An 8,659-nucleotide genomic window follows, 5' to 3' on the forward strand; every position below is an offset into this window, starting at 1 on the left:
AGCAACAACGAGCACCTTCCTGCCCAAGGAAGCCAGTGACCTGCAGCATCTGAACCAAACGCAGCAGGATAGTGAGCTGGACCAGCTGATGGCACAGGATCCTAGCCAGAGTTACACCCACGAAGAACTCGCCAGGATCACCGGGACCCTAGCTCACCTCCTCGTCGCCCAGGCACGGCTCAGCGAACGGAGCAACATCGACCTGGAGCAGCAAGCCGCAACGCTAAAGCTTCAAGCGGATGAGGCCTGGAAGGACCAGGCCCGAACCCAGAGTCGTCTAGATCAGCTCCTCCTCGAGACCCAGTACCGGCGCGAGAAAGAGGACGCCACAGATCCAGAGCTAAAGAAAGAAGTTGAAAGACTTCGAAATGCCCTGCAAGATCTGCGCCTCGACACAGACCAAAGAGAACAGTTGGAGAGAGAAACCAGAAAAGAACTCGACGAAAAACTCCAACAAAGTGACGCTCTCCTAGAGAGAGCCGAGACTGAACGAAAAGAAGCAGAAGCAAAAGCCAGGGCCAGCGAAAAACATTTGCAAATGGCCCGAGCTAAAATCTGTGAGCTTACTCTGCAGAGAGACAAGCTCCAAGATGAACTTGACACTGTTCATGCAAAACTGAGACATTCTTACAGACTGCAGAGTGGCTGGAACGGAGAAACACACATCACAGAGTTTCTCCCGGCCAGCCACCCCAACCCTTTCAGCCAAGAACCCAAAACTGAAAAGGAAGATGTAAGCCCACGGCTCAAGACATCACCAGCCAGCTTTCAAGAACACATGTCAGCAGCAAAAGGGGGAGGACCCCTTCAGAAAACCCATGCCACTAACCACGGCACGACCCCCCGAGAACTTGACAAGCTAGCTTGAAACATTCCTATGTTCGATCCAGATTCTGCAGAAGGTTGTGACATTCATGCTTATTTAAAAGACATTGACTTTCACTTGCAAACTGTCGCCAACGTGACAGCTTGGGACAATTTGTATCTGTTAAGAATAACGGCTAGCAGTAATGTTCGTAGCTTCCTAGACCGTCAAACTGAGGCTGTCAAAACGGACTTCCAAAAATTACGGCAAGCTTTGATCCGTGAATTCTCTGATCCAGACTCCGATCAAGGTTTCATTGTTGCTGTAGACCTCAAGCAAGGTCGGCGTGAACACCCCAGATCTACTACAACCGACTCCGACAAGCCTTCTTCGGAGCACAGAATGAGCCAGGGATGGAACAGGATGTTACCTTTAAAACTATTTTCCTGCGGAATCTCCATCCAACCTTATCCCATCATATTGGGGTTTTGGCCGATGCACGGACCATGTCTACCCAACAGCTGCGTGACTTAGCCCATAAAGCTTACACCAAGCAAAAGACTATTTCTGAAAAGAGTGTGAAAAACCCCACAATCTATTCTGTCTCTGAGCACTGTTCAGAACTGACTTTAGAGTGTGCCCCACAACACCACAGTCACAGACATTTTTACAGAGAGTCACGACCGTTCCAAACCAGCAGAGGTCAACACAATCGCGGTGGTGCTCGTCCAAAGCACCAGAGCGAGCGCTCTGAAAGATTCCGGGAAGCCGGCCGGCGACCCAAGAAGAGCCGATCTCCACCGTCCAGGACAACAAGCCCCGACAGAGAGTGGAACCACTCTCGACACGACACTGGTAAGCTCAAGCCTGAGCTCACATCAGATAACCACAGTGCAGCCACGTCTGAGACAGCAGAGATCCTAAAGGTGCTGAAAGAGCTTCTTCACCAAAAACGTTGCAAGGAAGACAAGAAGGACGAGCCAGACATCTTATGTCTAAGCATAAGAACTGACATACCAAACCGTCTGTCCGCCATCTGACTGAGCCAAGCACCTCGAACACTGCTCATCATCCACAGACCACAGAGCTAACTGTCACATCACAAGGTGACAACATCACCAAAGCTCCACAGGCTGACAGCTGCACACCCTGAACGAGACGGCACACTTCCTCACACCAGGTACCAAAATACCAAGGTACCAGAAAACGCTGTTCTGTCTAACTGCCTCCACAGCAAGCTACATGAGACCGGTCCTAACCCACCCAACGACCGTTACACCTGTCCCGATGCCAATGTTTTTGGGCAACCTGATCAAAAAGGGGGTGGCCCAAAAACTCTACCTGAACATCACGTTGGAAAAGGAAGTGAGCATGGAAGCCCTGTGTGCAGCACATGATGCGTTATAGACGAACATTAGCAGTTTATCCCCCATCACGAGCTGAATGAACTTAGCCTGAATCATTCCCGGCAACTTCACCTCAAAAAAAAGGGCTCTTTGAAGCTCCCGCGCTCGCACGCGCGCCGGAAGACACAGCATGCGCACGCCTCCCTCAGACGACTCACGCTGCTTTAAAGACACGCAGAACCCTGCCTTCCTCCCTCTTACAAAGAGAACCATGTGCCATGCAAGTATCGATTATTGAATTGAACTTACAATGTGATTTCTTTGTTGTCTCTTAAGGGTTACTGTCTTTGATTTTGCCATGCTGAGATCATCTCGGTGATCTCTCCCTTTTTAGAGAGACTTTTAAACTTTAGTTTCACTTTCTCCCTTCCATCCTCTCCCTCTCTCATCTGTTATCCGTTTAGTCTTGTATTTGTCTTTTACTGTTTGTATTGTTATATGCATACTCATGTAAATTGTAGAACTTGTATTCCTTAGTTCGATGTAGTATTAGTCCAATTATTAAAAACCCATTATATCCTAGATTGTCTCTGTATAAGTGTTCATTTTACAAGTCAATGAAACGAAGATCAAGCTACGCTTTACAAATGCGTTACGGTTAAGTAACCTACATTTTATAAGAACAAGAAAGTAATTTTCCATGGCCAGAAAATATAGCTTTCTTCGAATTATAAGAAAGAGATAATTTTGTTGAGAAGTTGATGGAATTAATTTTACGACCAGTTTGCGGGACAAACAACTGTTTAATTAATATATTAATTTCCCTTAAAATTACTCTGATTAATTGATCTGAAAGAGGGACATTTTGGTATATTAATGATTGAATTATAATTAATTGTAATTTAACATTGATGTATACGAATAAGTCTAAGTTTCAGCTTCAATAATTTATTAATATTGTAAGAATATAGATGAATCAACCCGATTCATAATTTTGATTCCCTATAATCATTTGAGCTAAGTCATATTCGTTACAGTATTTACAACACCACTGTTCACTATATGATTAAAGTGTGAAAATTGATTGTAAGAAAAGCCTGTTCCCCAGTGGTATCTGCTGAAGCCTTTGCTGGAGGCATATATACCCCTCGGGTCCCAGCAAGTTTTCAACAAGGTGGTAGGACCCAGCGATCCATTGCACCACTTTGCATACCTTGTTTATTCATGTAGTCTGCCATCCAGATAGTAAATATGCACTTGCTTTTTGCAATTCGTCCATTGGGTTATTATGGAATCAAACTAATCAAGAGTTCTAGACTTTGACGGGTTCTTCTTATTTGCTTTCATGTTGCTTTTCACATGACTGCTATATGAGATTTTTATAGACAGCTATGCCTTAGGCCTTGAAGTTCTATCACACCACATGTAGCCACTTATATGTTTTCTTACTTGGCATATGTAACTCTTTAGGTATTTACAACACCACAGTTCACTATATAATTAAAGTGTGAAAATTGATTGTAAGAAAAAGTTTATATTAGTTAAAGTTTGCTCTGTGTGGATGTATTGTTCTGTTCCAGTGATGTTCTATGACTAAACTTTGAAGGGAAAAGATATCACCTATGGGGTCAAAGCCTGTTCCCCAGTGGTATCTGCTGAAGCCTTTGCTGGAGGCATATATACCCCTCGGGTCCCAGCAAGTTTTCAACAAGGTGGTAGGACCCAGCGATCCATTGCACCACTTTGCATACCTTGTTTATTCATGTAGTCTGCCATCCAGATAGTAAATATGCACTTGCTTTTTGCAATTCATCCATTGGGTTATTATGGAATCAAACTAATCAAGAGTTCTAGACTTTGACGGGTTCTTCTTATTTGCTTTCATGTTGCTTTTCACATGATTGCTGTATGAGATTTTTATAGACAGCTATGCCTAAGGCCTTGAAGTTCTATCACACCACATGTAGCCACTTATATGTTTTCTTTCTTGGCATATGTAACTCTTTAGGTATTTACAACACCACTGTTCACTATATAATTAAAGTGTGAAAATTGATTGTAAGAAAAAGTTTATATTAGTTCAAGTTTGCTCTGTGTGGATGTATTGTTCTGTTCCAGTGATGTTCTATGACTAAACTTTGAAGGGAAAAGATATCACCTATGGGGTCAAAGCCTGTTCCCCAGTGGTATCTGCTGAAGCCTTTGCTGGAGGCATATATACCCCTTGGGTCCCAGAAAGTTTTCACCAAGGTGGTAGGACCCAGCGATCCATTGCACCACTTTGCATACCTTGTTTATAAGTGTAGCCTGCCATCCAGATAGTAAATATGCACTTGCTTTTTGCAATTCATACATTGGGTTATTATGGAATCAAACTAATCAAGAGTTCTAGACTTTGACGGGTTCTTCTTATTTGTTTTCATGTTGCTGTTCTCATGATTGCTGTTTGAGATTTTTATAGACAGCTATGCCTAGGGCATTGAAGTTCTATCACACCACATGTAGCCACTTATATGTTTTCTTACTTGGCATATGTAACTCTTTAGGTATTTACAACACCACTGTTCACTATATGATTAAAGTGTGAAAATTTATTGTAAGAAAAAGTTTATATTAGTTCAAGTTTGCTCTGTGTGGATGTATTGTTCTGTTCCAGTGATGTTCTATGACTAAACCTTGAAGGGAAAAGATATCACCTATGGGGTCAAAGCCTTTTCCCCAATGGTATCTGCTGAAGCCTTTGCTGGAGGCATATATACCCCTCGGGTCCCAGCAAGTTTTCACCAAGGTGGTAGGACCAAGCGATCCATTGCACCACTTTGCATACCTTGTTTATTAGTGTAGCCTGCCATCCAGATAGTAAATATGCACTTGCTTTTTGCAATTCATCCATTGGGTTATTATGGAATCAAACTAATCAAGAGTTCTAGACTTTGACGGGTTCTTCTTATTTGTTTTCATGTTGCTGTTCTCATGATTGCTGTTTGAAATTTTTATAGACAACTATGCCTAGGGCCTTGAAGTTCTATCACACCACATGTAGCCACTTATATGTTTTCTTACTTGGCATATGTAACTCTTTAGGTATTTACAACACCACTGTTCACTATATGATTAAAGTGTGAAAATTTATTGTAAGAAAAAGTTTATATTAGTTCAAGTTTGCTCTGTGTGGATGTATTGTTCTGTTCCAGTGATGTTCTATGACTAAACCTTGAAGGGAAAAGATATCACCTATGGGGTCAAAGCCTGTTCCCCAATGGTATCTGCTGAAGCCTTTGCTGGAGGCATATATACCCCTTGGGTCCCAGCAAGTTTTCACCAAGGTGGTAGGACCAAGCGATCCATTGCACCACTTTGCATACCTTGTTTATTAGTGTAGCCTGCCATCCAGATAGTAAATATGCACTTGCTTTTTGCAATTCATCCATTGGGTTATTATGGAATCAAACTAATCAAGAGTTCTAGACTTTGACGGGTTCTTCTTATTTGTTTTCATGTTGCTGTTCTCATGATTGCATACCTTCGCTGATCGATTGCTCCTGTCTGCCTCGCTGCCTGCTGTGAGTGTGTTTGTGTGCTTCGGTGCGTTAAGCTCCGTCTTAGCCTTATATTTCTTTGTTTTGAACCATCATTTTACTACCATTTCTAGTTGTTTATACTACTACATTTTACCCAACATCTCAGATTAACCTGACATCGCTAGCTTTTGTTATTAGTACTACTAGCACAAAACGCTAGTAATTCGCTAGCTTGCTAACGCGCCACCCGTGCGCTCAGCTATTTTATTTATTTATTTTTCTCTCGCAGCACCGCCTTTGAGTTCATAAAAAGCTCAGGTGAGTAAGAATCAGTCAACAAACACGGTGAGTAATGTCTTGTCCTGTTATTGTCACTTGCACTTCATGTCACATGTTTAGCATAGGCTTCTCTGTCGACAATATAGGATTTATATGTGATAAATGTAAGGAGACAGTTAGGTTGACAGAGAAGATTTCAGAATTAGAAACACGCATCCAAACTTTAATTGAGGATAGTAAGAGTGCTAGTGCTTTAGATGTTTTGGATGCGCATAGAATAGTGAACACTTTACATGGCGTGGTTCCGGCTGAAGTAGAGCCCGTGCAGCCGGGCAAATGGGTGACAGTGAGGGATCGCTCTAGTCGCGGATCTAAAAACCACTCTTCCGTTCCGATTACCATAACAAATCGATTTGCCCCGCTCAGTGTAACACCCACTGAGAATGATTGTGCCCTAGTTATTGGCGATTCTATTACACGGAACGTGAAAATAGAGACACCAACCACCATAGTCACATGTTTGCCGGGAGCCAGAGCGCCTGACATCAAAGCAAATTTAAAAGTGCTGGCTAATGCTAATCGTAAATTCTCTAAGATCATTATTCATGTCGGCACTAATGATGTTCGACTCCGCCAGTCGGAGATCACCAAAATTAATATTAAAGAGGTGTGTGAACTTGCAAGTACGATGTCAAGGACTGTAATTTGCTCTGGCCCCCTTCCTGTTCGCAGGAGTGATGAGATAGTTAGTAGATTGTGTTCGCTCAACGGTTGGCTGTCTCGGTGGTGTCCGCTTAATAATATAGAATTCATAGACAATTGGAAAAGTTTTTGGGGCAAACCTGACCTGTTGAAAAGAGATGGTATTCATCCCTCCTGGGATGGTGCTGCTGTTCTCTCTAGTAATATGGCTCATAGTCTTAGAGCTCAAACATGACAATCTGGGGCTCAGGTCAGGAAGCAGACAGACTGGCTTAACCGACTGTCTGCTAGCGGCCTCACGTCACCAAGGTCAGATAAATCCCATCACATAGAGCCTCTTTCACCTAGCTATCATCATATAGAGACTGTGTCTGTTCCCCGAATTTGGAAATCCAAAAAACGTTTAAACCCAACTAAGGTTAAAAATTTAATTGATGTTCAACAAATAAAAACAGCTATATTACAGATGAGCAAATGCTAAAGCTTGGGTTGCTGAATATTCGATCGCTTACTTCAAAAGCACTCGTTGTTAACGATATGATTTCAGATAATAACCTAGATGTGCTGTGTTTGACAGAAACCTGGCTAAAACCAAACGATTACATTACTTTAAATGAATCAACCCCGCAAGATTACTGTTATAAACATGAGCCTCGTCTGAAACGCAAAGGGGGTGGTGTTGCTGTAATTTATAGTAATAGTTTCAAAACCACTAAGAAATCAAGTTTTAAATATAATTCTTTTGAAGCATTGGTGCTTAATGTAAAAATATATAGTGTAAACGATAAATCACGTTTGAGATTTGTGCTGGCTACTGTATACAGGCCACCAGGGCACCATACAGACTTTATCAAAGAATTTGCGGACTTTCTATCAGAATTAATATTGACTGCAGATAAAGTACTAATTGTTGGTGATTTTAATATACACATCGATAATGAAAAAGATGCATTGGGATTGGCATTTAAAGACATTGTAAATTCAATTGGAGTTAGACAACACGTGTCAGGACCTACTCATCGTCGTAATCATACTCTAGATCTAATATTATCACACGGAATAGATGTGGATGCCGTTGAAATTCTGCAGCAGAGCGATGACATCTCAGATCATTACCTAGTCTCGTGTAATTTGCATTTAGCCAAGGCTGCAAAGCCGACTCCGTGTTACAAATATGTGAGACCTATCACTTCTGCTACTAAAGATTGCTTTATTAATAATCTTCCTAATCAGTTTCATCATCTCAGCATCTCAGATAGCTTAGAAGAACTCGATATTACAACAGAAACGTTTAACTCTCTCTTTTCCAGCACTTTAGACACAGTTGCTCCGTTGCGCTTAAAGAAGATTAAAGAAAATAGTCCAACGGCGTGGTACAACGAGCACACTCGGGCCCTTAAGAGAGCAGCCAGAAAAATGGAGCGCAACTGGAAGAAAACAAAACTAGAGGTATTTCGCATTTCATGGAAAGAGAGCTCAATTACTTACAGAGAGGCTTTAAAAGCTGCTAGATCTGCTTATTTTATTAGAACTCTATTAGAAGAAAATAAACATAATCCTAGGTATTTATTTGAAACGGTGGCTAAACTAACGAAAAATAAAGCTTCAAGCACCGAAGTTTCCAAGCAACACAGCAGTAATGACTTTATGAACTTCTTCACTTATAAGATTGATAATATCAGGGACAAAATTATAACTATGCAACCGTCTATTACAGTATCGCATCAGGCAGTGCATTGTAGTCTCCCTGAGGAAAAATTTGATTCATTCGTTGTTATAGGAGAGGAAGAATTTACTAAACTCATTAAATCATCTAAATCTACAACATGTATGTTAGACCCTATACCGACTAAGCTACTGAAAGAGATGCTTCCAGAGGTCATAGATCCTCTTCTTAATATCATTAATTCGTCTTTGTCTCTAGGATACGTACCAAAAAACTTTAAGCTGGCTATGATTAAACCGCTTGTTAAAAAAACGCAACTTGATCCTTCAGAATTAGTCAA

The sequence above is a fragment of the Scardinius erythrophthalmus genome, assembly GCF_964197995.2.
Source record: "Scardinius erythrophthalmus genome assembly, chromosome: 2".
Classification (NCBI taxonomy): Eukaryota; Metazoa; Chordata; class Actinopteri; order Cypriniformes; family Leuciscidae; genus Scardinius; species Scardinius erythrophthalmus.